The sequence below is a fragment of the Uloborus diversus genome, chromosome 5, assembly GCF_026930045.1.
Source record: "Uloborus diversus isolate 005 chromosome 5, Udiv.v.3.1, whole genome shotgun sequence".
Taxonomy (NCBI): domain Eukaryota; kingdom Metazoa; phylum Arthropoda; class Arachnida; order Araneae; family Uloboridae; genus Uloborus; species Uloborus diversus.
The window spans coordinates 9,595,347-9,611,313 of record NC_072735.1 but is presented as its reverse complement, the minus strand read 5'-3'; the positions used below and the strand labels follow the sequence as shown (position 1 = coordinate 9,611,313).

General features: G+C 34.5%; 1 protein-coding gene across 1 annotated transcript in view; it reads right to left on the bottom strand.

Moving 5' to 3' along the window:
- Positions 1–7,505, bottom strand: part of LOC129222264 (BTB/POZ domain-containing protein 2-like) — a 28,086-nt gene extending 20,581 nt beyond the window's left edge. The window contains exon 1 of the mRNA XM_054856743.1: positions 7,477–7,505. The gene's annotated coding sequence lies outside the window, so the exon portion shown is untranslated. The remainder of the gene's footprint in view (positions 1–7,476) is intronic.
- Between the last annotated feature and the right edge of the window lie 8,462 nt (positions 7,506–15,967).

The following is a 15,967-nucleotide window of genomic DNA, read 5'->3' as shown; positions in this document are numbered from 1 at the left end:
ACTACAACGCATGCCGACTACATCTAACGTTGAGAATGTGAACAACTGTACAGCTGGATGTGAGACTTCTAAAGAACAAGTAAATATATTTTCTTTAAAATTCAGCTATATTTTAAATATGTTATAACATACCAACTGTATATTGATATACAAAAATAAAATTAAAATTATCGTTTAAAGCATAAATAAGTAAAATAGTAATCATGATTGCTGGTACATGGGGGGGGGGGGGGGGGTCATGTTAGCAGGAACCCCCTTTTTCAATGTAAAAAAAAGTGTGAGATTATGGAGTCTAAGACGTTTAACGAATTTCTGCATCCATAAGCTTGCACTTTTTTTTTTTTTGCATTGAAAAATCTTTTTTTTTTTTTTTTTTACCCCAAAACATGGGCAAAAGATGAGGTGATTTCAAAGCAATCTGATAAAAATCAGGTGCCTTTGTTCAATTTTTAATTCATTTATTTATTTTTCACATGTTAAGTTTCAGCATTTTATACTGAGGGTTTTTTTTTTTTTTTTTTTTGCAATACTACTATAGTTTTTTCTCTCTTCTACATTGGTACTCTCATAAGTTGAAAAAATAAAGGTGTGAATTTAGAATGTTTGCTAATGAATTAGACAAATTTTTTGAAATTTACTAAAACTTTGAAAAGGAATCTTATTTGTTCATATATTATTAAATAACTATCTTTTTGCATGAGAAAGATAGTTTCGTTTTCAGAAAATTGGTTTAACCATAAAAAATAATGAAAAATTACAGTGCTTAAATTTAAGATTTTTAAATTTTTTTTCTAGAGAATAATTCTTAAAATCGTGAGTGTTCGTAAATAGAGTTTCGTAAAATTGAGTGTCAACTGCATTTTAAATGCATTTAAACCGTTTTGAACATTCAAGATTTTTTGTATCAGGTAAATTATTTCTATTTGAATGTATTTTTAAGATAGGAATATGTATTATAATTTGTAGGGAATATATTAAATTACTTAACTTATAAATGTATTTTTTTTTAGAATCCTACTGATATAACATCTTTAACAAATCATCAATTATATGATATTGGATTAGCTGTTGGAAAGATTTTAGATGACGATAAAAAGCTGAAATATTTAAATGAAACATGGAAGCCTCCGGTGAGTTATAGCTTTCCAACAAGAGCTGAAGGAAAGCAGAACCGTAAATTTAGACGAGAATGGTTGGAGCAGTACAATTGGCTTGCTTACAGTGAGCTTTCGTCTGGTGGATTTTGTAAAATGTGCGTTCTGTTTGCACCAACTGGAGCTGGAATTGGAAATCAGGTGAGAAATTCCATCAGTTCATAAGTGGCATTTTTCAGAATTGAATTGAATTTTTTTTTTAATAGTGTCAATATTCTTTATAGGCAAAATAATAGTTTAAGCGCTCTTCTCGATATTTTTTTTCTGTTTTTTTTTTTTGGTTTATTTCTTAGATTCTTCCATTAAGTGGTGGTCAAAAGTTCTTTTCGGCTATTTCATTTATACTGACTGTCGTTATTAAGTACATTTGAAAAATAGAAAAATTCAAGATAAGAAAGACCGCGATCTTTTAAAAAACGGGAATCGCGCAACCCCGCGCCTTAGTGCGAACTCAGCTTTAGGTTTTACGCAAATCTCATGACCCACTGAATACATTTCACGATGTCAATATCGATCAAGCTTCCATCATTCACAAGCCAAAGGAAGAAATAGACCAAAACAACCTCGTAGATAGAAAAATTATTATTAAAACAGTTCATTTAAATTAATTTTTAATTATTTTTGAAACATCAATGACAAAATATCTATGTTAACAGTTTTAACGTCGATGGCATCAATACATCATATTTTTTACATATGTTTAAGGCTTGTAAACTAAAAGTTATCATATTAGACAAGTAAATTCATAAGCTGTATTTATTCATAACAAATTTATTTTTTTAATTGTCTAAGCAAAGTCCATAAAAATAGGAAGAATGGTAATTTTAATGAATTATTGAAATTACCTCAATTCGAAATCAAGTAATACAAAGGAATAAGCAACTCATGCATACTGTTAAAAGATAAAACCTCGAATATCAACATAAATTAGTTTGAATTATTTCGAAAGACTTTTGCTTCTAATGTTCCACCCGGTTCTTAACACCTAAATTGGGATATTAATTGAGCGTCAAATTTTTTTTTATATTGCAGTTTAATAAGATGTTTATTTATTTTCAGGTGCTTAAAACATTCGTTAAGGAGCCGTTGATTAAGTTTAAGAAAGCTACAGAAGAACTAAAATATCACCAAACTACCCAATACCATCAATTTTCTGTGGAAAAAGCCCTGCATTTTAAACAATCCATGGAGCCTATTCCTGGAAGTTCAGTAAGTCATGTTGGCCTCCTGATAGACGCTAGAAAAGCCTCTATAATAGAGCAAAATTTAAAACGCTTGAAGCCTATAGTAAAAACCGTACTGTTTTGTGCCCATAACAATCTGCCTTTGAGAGGTCATAGGGATGACGGCAATTTGAACAGCAGGGAAGAGCAAGAAAATGCATTAAGAGGAAACCAGGGTGTTTTCAAAAGTCTATTGGCTTTTAGAATTGATGCTGGTGATGAAGATTTGAAAACGCACCTTACCACTTGCAGAAAAAACAGTACACATATCAGCAAAACAATCCAAAACGACATAATCGAATGCATTGGCGATTATATCCGTTCGGAGATTACGAGTAGTATACAAAAAGCCAAATACTTCTCAATAATATGTGATGAAACCACAGATGAAAGTAAGAAGGAGCAGCTTACGTTTTGTGTGCGATATGTCGACATAGACAGTTTCACAACCAGGGAAGATTTCCTTGGATTCGTGGAACTCAAAGCGACAACTGGTTTATCGATTAAATCCGCAATAGACGAAGAACTGACAAAACTGAATTTGTCTTACAAATACCTCTGTGGACAAGGCTACGATGGAGCAAGCAACATGTCTGGGCCATTTAAGGGCGTTCAAGCTCTAATTTCCGAGGAGCAACCCCTCGCCATTTATACTCATTGTTTCAGCCATTCCCTGAATTTGTGCATCACAAAAAGCTGCCAAATTCCTGTTATAAGAAACGTAATGGGAACAGTTGAGACTGTCTCTGTGTTTCTCTCGGCTTCTGCGCACAGAACAAATGCATTAATCGATGTTGTAGAAAAGCAAGACTTTTCGGAAACTAAAAAAAAGAGATTGAAAGCACTTTGCCCTACACGGTGGGTAGAAAGGCATGACAGCCTAATAACATTTAAGGAACTACTTGTTCCTGTTGTGACTGTGCTGGAAAGTTTACATACAACTGCCTCTTCCGAAGCGTCAACAAAAGCATATATGTTAAATGCTTCAATAAAAAGGAGTGAATTTATTGTTGGCGTCGAAATATCAGTGTACTGTCTCAGTTTGACACTGAGGCTAAGTCAGCAGTTGCAAAGCCCGAAGCAGGATTTGTCTTCTGCATTAGCTAATGTGTCTCAAGTTTTGGACACTTTTCGGAGTGTAAGACAAAACGCAGAACTCGAATTTCAAACTATTTACAAAAACTGCCTTGAAATTGCTGAAGAATTGGATCTGGAGTTAGAAATACCCAGATCAGGAAAGCGTAAAAGTGCTCGAGACTGTACACCTCCAGAAAATCCAGAAGTTTATTTCAGACGAACAGTCTTTCTTCCTCTGATAGATCACTTCATTTCCGAGATTGATTGCAGATTTAGCAGAGATTTTCTTGGAGTGCTTCCCCTCGAAGGTCTAATTCCATCGAACTTGTCGAGGTATACTGACAAAAATATTATAACTGCTGCAGAAAAATACAGGAATTTTACAGATGAACTAGGAAGTTTGAGCTTGCTATTAGCAGAAATCAAGATGTGGAGGAATAAATGGCTGCCGATATGCGGTCCTCCTACAACAGCTATCGGGGCACTGAAAGAGCTAGACCCTTCGTTTTTCCCATCTATTGCTGTTCTTCTCCAAATTTTCGCAACAATCCCAGTAACGACTTCAACAGCTGAACGTAGTTTTTCTACCTTAAAAAGGATAAAAACCTATTTAAGAAGCACAATGGGAGAAGTACGGTTAAATGGACTTGCTCTAGCAAATGTGGCAAGAGATAGAGATGTATCTGTCGACAAAATAATTGAACTCTTCTGCAAAAGTAAGAAGAGGAGAATGTGCTTGGAAAACTGGGAACATGTCAAATAATGTTTAAAGTATTTTTTTTTGTTTTAAACTAGAGTAACAAATTAAATCATTTTATTTTCTTACAACTAATGTGCCGACTGTGTTTTTGAAAAATTGTTTCATAATCATTTTAAAAAATAAACTCTTTTGACAATTTTTTAGTGTATTTCATGTTTTACAAGTTAAAAATAAACATATGCTTATTTTAAATAACAAATGTCGTAACATTCTCGTGAAAAGGATGCTGAACGATATTATACTGGACTTTTTTTTTTTTTTTTTAACAGACCTAAGTTAGCCCCCCCCTTGTCCAAGTTCTAGATCCGCCACTGCCCTCACTTACTACTCTAGTCAAGAGATAGGGACCGAAACTTTCTACAGGATTTTTTTTCTTTCGAAATTGAAGTTCTAAAACCTCAATTTTAGACAATATTTTTCAAAAGCAACATAACTGTAGGACACCTTTGATTATGTAAGGGTAAACGATGGGGTTTAGTGCACTCCTCCAAAATTTTTTAGAAATGTAAGTTCCAAAGAGTAAAGAGTAAAAAATTATCGCCCCCTCCTTGAAAATTTTCTGGATCCGTCCTTGGACCTTCAACAAAATGGGTGCCCTAAGCTATAGCTTGTTTAGTTTATAGATAAATCTGTTTTTTTTAAATCTTTGTTGTAGCTTCTTATGTGTTGAAATAACAGTCAAATACTTTAAGTATTGCATCTGAAAGCATAGCTCGATCAGCTGATATTTTCAACTATATACTTACTCTAATCGTTTTCAGTTCAAAAGAGTCGTTTTAAACACATTTTCAGCAACCCAGTAACAGCTTTACTACTTGTAATACAGTGTACGTTGCCCCCCCCCCCCCCCATCAGAAAAGGACATTCGCTATACTCTTCCTTTTCACTTCTGAACTATTCAAAAGACAAAGGAAAAAAAATCATTTTTTTCTTTTCAGATTTTGGGAGGTGTCTTGTTACTATGTATAAAGTCCTATCAAGACTGGGGGGCATTGCCACCCCCCTTAAATCCACCCATGTGTAGAAGGACTGTTTGTCTCTTGCAGTAAATTGATATTTTAATATTTCGCTTCAGAAATTTTATTTAACAGCTCTGTATGCCAAAAGTGATTTATTTGCCTTTCCACTGGGCTTAATTTACCAAGCTACTCAGGGGAGTTCGGGACTAATTTCGGCTTTCTCCGTTAATATACCCTAAAAACTGATGGCAATTTAACCAAGGAGAGACCAGGAGCCTGATTACTGCAAAGGCTCAAGAAACTTATTGAGCTTTCCCCTCGGATTTTTTTTTGGGGGGGGGCGGGGGGGGGGGGGCTCCTTAGAACTATTGCCAAAGCAAGAGAAAATGGTCACTGCTTTTAAAAATTTAGCCCAACTTTGGAACATTGCACTTTCATAACATTCAATTATTTCACTTTCAGTGATCACGTCACTAAGTCAGCATGATAAATCTGATTTAACAGTGGTCCGTAGAAATGCAATATGAACATATTTAATGTCGGTATAGATGAGAGAATACATTTGAACCTTAGTTCTACTGGGTCGATTTAGAAAATAACATTTGTAGCATTAGTTATTTTGTTTGAATATGTCTAGAGTTAAAAAAAAAATTCTCCCCCTTTTTGAGGGGGGGGGGGACTTTTTTTTTTAAGTGGTGAAGGGGGAGTGGTGAAAACTAAACGTTCTTTAACTTCAGGAGTAAATCAGATCCCAAGAGGGATTACAAATTACTTGTCCAAGGGCCAAAAATATCAATGCAGAACCCGATTGTACATACCATTCGCTGAGTTACAAATAACTCTTACAAGCCAAGCAAAAAAGCTTATCTTAGCTGCATTTCTTAATTTATCCTTTCAATATTTTCCCAAAGAAAAAAGGAGAAAATTTCGATAAACTCAGATTACTGCACTCTGCTAGGCGAAAGGATAGGCCGAATGAAATAAAATGACTGGCCAGAAGGGTTGCTACTTTTGAGAGTTTTCGGTGCAATCAAAAAATAAACCAATATTCGCCATCTGCTTGGAGTTGATTTATTACTGTCTATGCTAAACATGTGGTTGATGCTGCCAAATAGCCTTTTTTTTTTTTAAATTTACATCTAGTCAATCTTTTCCATGAACAAAGTATAGTTTTTTTAATTGAAAGCAAATTTTTTGATGCTAATGATGACATTAATGTTTTTGACATTTGCATATGAAGTCCAAAATGGAACAACTACTACACAAAATTCAGTGATTGCACCAAAATCTCAATTACTGAAATGGAGCCAAAAAAATTGCAAATCTCTAATTTTTTATTTTCACAACAATCTTGAATAATTTTTCATATTTTTCTCCCTGTTTATCTTGAATATTTTATCTGAAGAACCTCTATTTTTTGAAGTTCAAACTTGGTCTGCAGGCCTGTCACTAAGGGGGCTCAATAGGGACAACAAAAATGTTAAAAAACTAAGAAATTGCTCTTTTACCCATTTAATCGGGTAACTGACGTTGATTCTAATAATGTCGTGAAAAATAACCTGTAAGCTGATTAATGTTGCAAAATAAGAACTAAAGAAGTTGGGTCGACTCTGAAGATTATGATAACGAAACAGAGGAGCACATAGATCTCAAAAGTCACCATAAAAGATGCGGAAAAACAATTCAAACCCTGGAAAACTTTCTAGAACCATATGAAGGTAATGGTCAGAAAGGATTTACTGCCTGTAAACATTAAAAGGAGATGTTGATCAAACAAAAAACGTCAATTTAACTGAGTTATCAAACTTTTCTACTGATTGTTTCTGAGGTTTATGGAATCATACTGTAATAAATTAATTTTACTGCAAATATTCTATTTTTATTCGATTCATTTAAAACGTATGCATTTCTTGAACAACTCATAGCCACTGACTTAAAATATAAATTAGAACCTCCATATCTCGAAACTTGTCTTTCTCAATTTTTTCTTCGTTCCCTCCAGATCCCAGATAGATAGGAAGAATTTGAATTTTGAAGATTAGAGGGTGAAAATGTTTACTTTTCCCAAAGAGGATTAGTACACAAGTTTAGTTTCTAACCAATCGTATGTCTGATAGACAAATCTAGCAATTGATTCTCATTAATACATGTCAAAAAAGCCGCAGATTTATATGATTAGAACAGCAAAGGCATGTACGTAATTAAGTGCATTCAGAGGCTACCGTGTTGATAATGCTAATAAAATTTATTGGCTAGTAATGAGAATGCAATTGAAATAAAATGCAAAATACATAGGTGCTTACTTTCTCTACTTCTACAACTTAAAACAATGAGCTCTTTCAATTGCCCATTAAAACAAAATATTCTATAAGAATACTTCTTGTAAAGAAGATACCTTGCAAAACTGCTAAGACCTGCAGCTCAATTCATTAAGATATTAAAACTGCGCATTTTGTTATACTATATGTATACAAAGCCTGTCTAGTAATTTTCCAGCATCTTTTAAATGTCCAAATAGCTGGAATTCAACAGTCACAGTTGAATCTGAGCATTAACTGTAGGTAAAGCTAAGTTTTGCAAGAAAACGAAGCTTTGGTGCAGAAACTATCAGATAATGTGAAAACTTTCGAATAAAAAGTAAAAGAAAAATTTAGATAGTCTTTGAAACATTTCCGAGGAAAAAAGAAAAACTTCAAACTGTTTGCATGATAACTGTAACTGCTTCAACAACACAATAAGTGCTGAGAAATTGCAATTACTAATTCTGAAAGTAATTTTTATTAATTAAAATAATTGAAGAAAGCATTAAACATTCTCAGTTCTTACAAAAAGGATGCCTGACAATAAGGAAGATACTTTATATGGTGGCTGTGAAGGCCCGGATGCAATGTATGTGAAGCTAATTTCTGCTGATGGTCATGAATTCATCATTAAGAGGGAATATGTGCTTACTTCTGGAACAATTAAAGCTATGCTTAGCGGACCCGGACAGTTTTCTGAAAATGAAACCAACGAAGTAAACTTTCGTGAAATCCCATCTCATGTGTTGCAAAAGGTTTGTCAGTATTTCGCATACAAAGTCCGCTACACTAATAGCTCCACTGAAATCCCAGAATTTCCAATTGCTCCTGAAATTGCTCTCGAGTTACTGATGGCTGCTAATTTCTTGGACTGCTAAGTGCCGGATTTGCTACTTTTCTTGTCTCTCAATCTATCCTTTTGGAACATTTTCAAAGAAATATAAATACTTTAATATGGCACATAAAATTAGTTTTCTCTGCATAGGAGAAGATAAAGGTCCATATTTTGTTTTTGAAAAAAAATTCAGTTTAATTTTGTAACACCGTCACTATATAAGTTACTTTGCTCTCATTAAAATAAAATTCAATATCCAAAGTGCTGATTATTTCTGCAATAAGATCATCTTCAAATTCCATCCATTTAAGTTAAGATCACGGCACCTCAAAAAGGTTGGTACACAGCTCAGTAACCTTTTACATTTTCTTAATTATTTATAGAAGTTTCAAATTGTTTTACTGAAAAGATGAATAAACTTGATGATGCATACAGTGGTATATTGTGTGCAGTGCTTAATTTGCATGAGAGCGAAACCTGTTCTTTTCAATTTTATGCAAATTTTAATATTTCAGGCTATTTACTTGTGAAAATAAGTTGTGGGTTCTTTAAGGCTCCTGTCCTTTTGGTAGAAATTGAGCCCTGGTTGTAGGCATTGTAAAATTTATAAATTAATATACTAAATATATATACTTTTCCTTAACTTTATGCTCATTCTTTCCATTGATTTGGTGTTAAGTTCTTTAATTTTCTTTACTATTGTTTCAGCCGTGCTATAAAAATTTATAAAAGTTAGCTACAAAGTAAACTTATGCTGTGATGAACTTTCCTCTCATGAGGAAAATTCAGTTTTGAAAAAAAAAAAAAAAAGGAGGCTTGTTGAATGAGTTTTGGGCTAAACCGTCAAAGGATCCAGTTTGACTCTTGGCGGCACTGGCAATAAGGTTTCCCTCCACTTCATTCCTGGTGACTGATATTGTGGGTAATGAATTGGCTGATTCTAAGCACAGTTCCAATGTCCCATTTGTGGGACCTGAACCAAGACCGCTGCGAAGGAAGAGGGTGAAAAAATCTTGTGCCTGGTCCTCACAAAACGCACTATTCGCTAAGCGATGGAACTGTATGTTTTGTTGAGCGGCATTTAAAGTTTTGTTGCTCTATGAATAATTTCTTCTGTTATAATTAGCAATTGTTGTTCTTGTAAACTTTTGTTCCTAGAATTAATTTTTAAAATGTTACTCGATTTTTTTCCCTCATGATAAATTACTATCAAAAAATATTATTCTGCAGCACTAGACTTTAAAATCGTGCACTTATGTTTTGTTCCTCTGTTTACATTTGGATAATTGTTCATCTTTGTGTAATTGGTCAAAGTATTGTAAAAAGGCTGAAACACATTTTAAAACAAGTTCCATCATAGGATGATTGCAGCTTTCGCATTATTCAATCATCTTGTCATTCTGGAAGCTTTAGTTTAAAACTTAACTTTTTTAAAACACATTTTACATTTGGCAAAAACAATTATTCTTTTTGGTCTCTCAAAATTAAACTGAAACATTTTATGAAAAATTGCAAAAGCTTTCGCAATTTCTGGATTGGGCTATATTGATCGCCCTAAGCAGATAATTTTTTGTCGTTTCTCCTGCCACGTCAAACAAAACTGATTTGTTTTTCAGTCTAAAAATTTAACGCAAGAGTGACACTGCAAGTGATTTTTAATTTTATATATGGCATATCCAGGAATATAAATGTAAAAAGTTATTTTCCTTCTCTTTGGTGTAGCTACAACACCTGTCTTTAATAAATAAATCAATATTCAGGTTGATATTATAAATTGTAATATACTGACAAATACGTTGAACAAAATTGAGTTGCTCGCAATTTTGAAAATACAGTGGAGCACTGTTTATACGTTTTTGGAAGGGACTGTATGAAAAAAGCGTATAAATGAAAAAGATGGATAATAGGTAAACTTTAATGTGCATTAGCCTCCGCAAGGGACCAATTTAAAAAACATATAAACCGTGCTTCACTGTAGTAATTTTGTAAAATTATATTTCATTCATGCATTTTAAAAGACTTATTCTGATAAAAATACTGCACGATTAACTACATTAGTTCTTAAATACAAATTCATCATTTAGAATTTCATTAAAGCATAAAATTAGTGAATTAGCGTACATCCTCATACTTAAAAATAAAAAGAGGAGGGTCTAAGAGCATATAAGACGTTTAAAAGAATTCAATCCATAAGTGGAATATGTGATCATATTTGTAAAATTCAGCCGATATGCAAATTAAGAAACACAAATGCATGGTACTATACCCCCAATCCAGAATACTGCAAAATTTGCGACTTACATCGCAGAAACAGATGAGTGAGCTGCTGAACAATTCTGTTCAAATGTGAGAAGAAAACTCGGACAAGTTTTCTGCAAATATCTTCCAACTCAAGATAGAATTTTGCACCAATTCTGCAGATTTCCTTAAATTAGAACAAAATCCAAAATTCTCAGACATCAAGATAATTTGGCGGAAAGCTAGCAAAAAATATTGAATTCGATAAGTCATCTACAAGAACTTTAAATTTACTTTGAACTAAAAAAATCAGCATAATTTGTGCAAAATTCTATCTTGAGTTGGAAGATACAGAAAATCGGTAGTTTCAGCAAAAATGTCATATTATTCTAGATTTGAAAAGATCATGATTTTTCTAGCATTTTTGGTCCCCCTTTTCCTAATTTTTCCCAATTGATCTTCTTACACTGCAATCTATATTGATAAAACAAAGAATATATGTGTATGTTCCCTACACAAATCCATAGTTTACATCGGATCTCGACCAAATTTGGCAGGAAGGTACTTGGGTTCCCGAGAAGGAACGTGGGAGGGGGGGAGGGTTCAAAAGAACCAAACAATTTTAATTTTAGGGACCAAAAATTTCATTAAATGGCTCTTTCTACCTGAAATAATTATTCGACCAGTTCAATTTTGGCGCTTTTCGAAAGCCCGCGAAAAATACCTATAGAGTTTATTCAATTCCTTCGAATTTCGAAAAAAAAAGAGCTGTAAAGTCACCGGGAATAAATTCAAAAGCACTGTTAAGCCTAATGGAACTCTATTTTCATATCGGGAATTTATCGTTTGCGGGAGCTCATTTTAAACTAACCTGAATAAAACCAATCTGCGACGAAATAAAAATTTGTTTTTGTTTTGGGGTAAAAATTTTCCCTTTTCGTTATTATTTGGCAATTTATCTGCTTTCTTTTTTTTTTTTTTTGTACTGCTAGTAGAAGATAATCACAGAGGCGGATCCAGACAGAATTCTCGGAGGGGGCCATTTGTAAAAATACGATGCTTTGGAAAATTTTTGAATTTTGCAAATATCAATATAGCCCACCTTTAACTAGAGCATTTTTTAAGGAATTTTCCCTAGGCAATGCAAGTTTAACATAAAGGCTGTATCTTTCCCAATAATTTTCCTTTTTTCTTAACAAACGTGTGCATACATTGTCGCCTCTAATTGGTATTCCTGTAATCAGTGCTGTATCCTGAGGCGGCTGTATAGCACTTCTAATTTAAGAGGAAGCCGATATGAACCAACCGTAAGTATAATATAAGCTCCGAAGTAAAGGAGGCCCGGGGGATTTCTCCCCCGGAAATTTTTTGAATTTGGAGTCTTAAAAACACATTTTAGATGATCTTTGGTAATGTTAGGGGAGAAGAGGTTCGGTGGCGCTCCTCTGTCTATTTTTCGAAATAGTAGCTCTAAAAATGTTGTTTTAAACGATCTTTGACGATGTTGGGGCCCATCAAAGGAAATTTTCCTGATTTGTAATCTTAGAAATGTATTTTGACTGTCTTTCGTAATATTAAAAGCTCAGGTGTGACACCCCCCTCCGATTTTTTGAAACTGAAACCTTAAAAATGCAAGCATTATGCCCAATAATGTTAAGAAAAGGGAGGTTCGGGGTTTCTCCGGCGGATTTTTTTTTGCCTTTGTAGAGCGAAAAACTCAGTTTAATACGATCTTTTCATGGTGATACGTGGATAAGAAATTCGAGGGCCCCACACCAAAATTTTTTTCTAATTTGCAATCTTAAAGATGCATTCTAATTATCTTTGGTAATGGTAGGGGAGAAGAGGTTTGGAGCACTCCCCCTGAAATTGTAGCTCTAAAAAGGCTGTTGTAGACAATTTTTGGTGATGTTAATGGGAGGAGAGCTTAAAAGTCCTATCCCAGGAAATTTTACTAATTTATAGACTTAAAAACCCATTCTAAACTATCTTTGGTAAGGTTAAGGGTTCAAGAGATTATGATATCCACTCCCAAAATTTTTTCAAAATTGGGTTTAAATTGCAAATGTAGGCAATCCATGATTCATGAGTAACTTATAGAGGACCAGCAATTTTTCGAAATTGAAGCTCCAGAAACGTAATTCTTGAAGACTTTCAATGATGTTAGGGAGGGAGAAGTTCTCCTGCGGAAACATTTTGAAATTCAAGCGCTTAAAACAAAATTCAAGCCGATCTTGAACGATGTTGGTGAAAATGAGAGATGGGGGACCCTCCCCTGGAAGCTTTTACAGGTTATTTTTTAAAACGTGGTTTGTTGACGATCTCTGGTAATATTAACAAGAGGAAGAGGAGTGGTTTGAAGGGTCCCATGTTAATAAGGGAATGAAGAATAATTTCATAGCACTGCATAAAGCCAGTTTAAAACTTAAATCAAACTTGAACTTAATGCGCAATCATTAAATGTATGACTTTTTATCGGACACTTAACATATCCCTTTTCCTTCCCGTCATGGGGGCAGGGCCTGATTACTGAACAGGCCAACTAGGCCCCCATCTTCCTAAGGGGCCCCAAGAATTATGTATAGCATTATAATTATACGAAAAAAATATGTATTTTAAAAATAATAAAATGGTAATGACTTGGTCAAAAGGAAAATAACTTCCTAAAAAGGAAAATTTGTATTCATTCAGCCCGTAGTGAATTTACTATGTCAAAAGTATAAGAGGTACTAAAGGGGATTCATAAACGCTCATGATAAATGATTTACATAGTTCTGTGAATCTGTGATAAACACAAAGGGGCACACAAAAATACATTTCAGCGAGCCTCAAACCTGTAAATCAGTCACTGCATTCCGCTATAAAGTCTTCAAGGGCCTCCAAATTATTGTGGGCCTAAGGCCCCAATTTTAATTAGTCGGGCCCAGGGCCGTATCCAGAAAGGGGGCCTGACGGGCCCGCCCCCCCGAAACCCGAAATATTTTGCACCGTAAAACAGGTTTTTTTTTTTTTAATTCCTAATGTCAGAAAAGGAAAGTAACAATGTTTTTTTTAATTCTTAATTTTGCTACTATTCAAAATTTATAATATTTTGAAGAAATACAGAAAAAGCAGTTCTAGTTCTCATTAGCTGCAAGGCACACTTGAAATTTAGACCTTTAATTAGGACTTTCTGCTCTCTTTCACAATTCAATTCAGGGCAGTCCAGGGTTAAGGTAGGCCCTTTGTCAGTTCGGTAGATTTTTCAAGTCTATCAAACTGACTTCTATGCACTTCCTCCTCCAGGGGCGTGCACAGAAATTTTGGGGCTGTCACAAATGCTTCTTTTGGGCCCCCTCCATATTGCTTACCTATATTTTCAACCCTAGGTTTAAAAATATTGGGCCCTATTTAAGCTCGAGTCCGGGCCAACAGGTGTCCCTTCTCCCCTCTGTGCACGACCCTGCCCTCCTCTCCCTAAAACTCTTATAAAACTTACACTGTACTGATTTCGAGCCGGGGACTCCCCAAAGGCTGATCCCCTAGTTTCCGATTAGGCGAGTATCTTGTTACCAAGATGTGACAAATTCAGCTCCTTGATATATGAGCTGAAAAATGCAAAAATCACGAATCTCGCGTTTTTGTAGCAAAACTTTCAAGATCATTTTTGTGACTGATATGTTTCCTGTCTTGCATTTATTTAATGCCGAATTCAGTATCATGGAAGTTCTTTTGTTATTGCTTGTTTTTTTTCTTATTTCTACGGAAAAGGGCTTTAAAAAATTATACTTGAAACTTGTGGTTTCCTGGCTCCCTGGCGTTGTTTTTATATTCTTGTTAGGGGGAATTCGAGGAATAATAAGGATTTTTTAATATTTAGCTCTAAAAAAGGTTTTTAACTATTTTTGAAACTTCTCAGGGTGGCCATGGCCCCTCTCTCATTGTTTTCTTTATTGTTAGAACCTTTATGTACTATAAAGGAAATTTTTTGCATTTTTTCTCAAAAAATAGGGATTTCAACTATTCTTGAAATATTCTGAGAGGGGGCCATGGCCCCCTCCCTGGATCCGCCTATTGATAATCAGGAAAGTTGCGTTTATTTGTTCGGGATTTTTTTTTTTTTTTTTTTTTTTGATGTTTTCTTTCTTTCAGAATGATTGTTTGGATGGGAAATTTTAGTTTTTTTTTCTCTATTTGAAGCCTGTGATTGTTGAACATGCGTCACCTGACATAACTTTTATTTTCGAGGTAGATCCTACAAAGCCGGGCAACGCAGCAAGTTTCTTTCATAAACGTATGGTTTGGAAACATGCCAATATTGAAACACGTTCATTGCCAAAAATTGCTTGTCTTGTTTGAGATTTCAACCCTCTTGCATCCTGAAAATATTTCAATTATTTAGAAAGTTTTGAATTGTTTGTTATATGCAGCCCTAACTTGACTCATTTTATTCATTATTTTAGATATTTTGTTCATTTATTAACATTATTTTAATTGCTCCTTCATGTTATAAAATCAACCAAAAAAACATGGTTCTACAGCTAGGTTAGGATTTTTGTATCTTTGCTCTTTCTATGTATTTTAGAAAGCATATAAAATATTTTTGGAGAATCTCAATCGGTTTTAGGTTCCACAGAAATACAGAGCAACAGTAAAGTTTTAAAAACGGAAAAAATAAAGGAAAAAAAACCTGTATAAAACGATTTTGATTTAGGGATCTCGATTTGTGGAAAAGGTCATGTTGGTTGCTTGTGTATACATTGCTTGAAGTACTTACAGAACATTTTTTGGTAAAATTATTTTACGTTGCAGAACATCGCCAAGTATTCTGCTTTGGGGTACTATACTGGACGGAAGAAATTTCCCATCGCTTATTGCTAGTTAAGATGGCGTTTAACTGGTTCGGCCCAGGGGCCCACAAGATTCCTCCCTCCCCTTCTCTCCAAGATTTGCGGCGGTTCCACCTGAACTTGCTCTTTGTTTGCCCTATAATGCAGTTAGGAATGCTGCTAAGAACCTACTTATGGATGAATCTAATGGTAGGTAGCTTCGGTCGTACACTGGGAGACAGGCTTAAGTCCTCAACCAGCTGATCCCTGTTTTAGATCCAAGGAGCTGCTTAGTTTGAGTAGGAAAGACATTAAAATGTTCATTGGGTTACAAACCAGACACTGCTCTTTTAATCAGCATCTTAATTTGACTAGCGTCATTGAGAAACCGACATGTAGAGGATGCCAAGAGGCCGAAGAAAGCTCAATTCATGTAATGTGTGATTGTGACTATTATTCTACAGAAAAATTTTAATAATCAGGATACACCACTGTGTAGATCCCTGGGAACTGTCTAATAAATCGGTTAGGCAATTGCTCAAATTAGTTTCTGCTAGTGGGCTCTACGACAAGTTCTAGCTGGGATAGTAAAATAGAGCAGTGGTGATCTTAT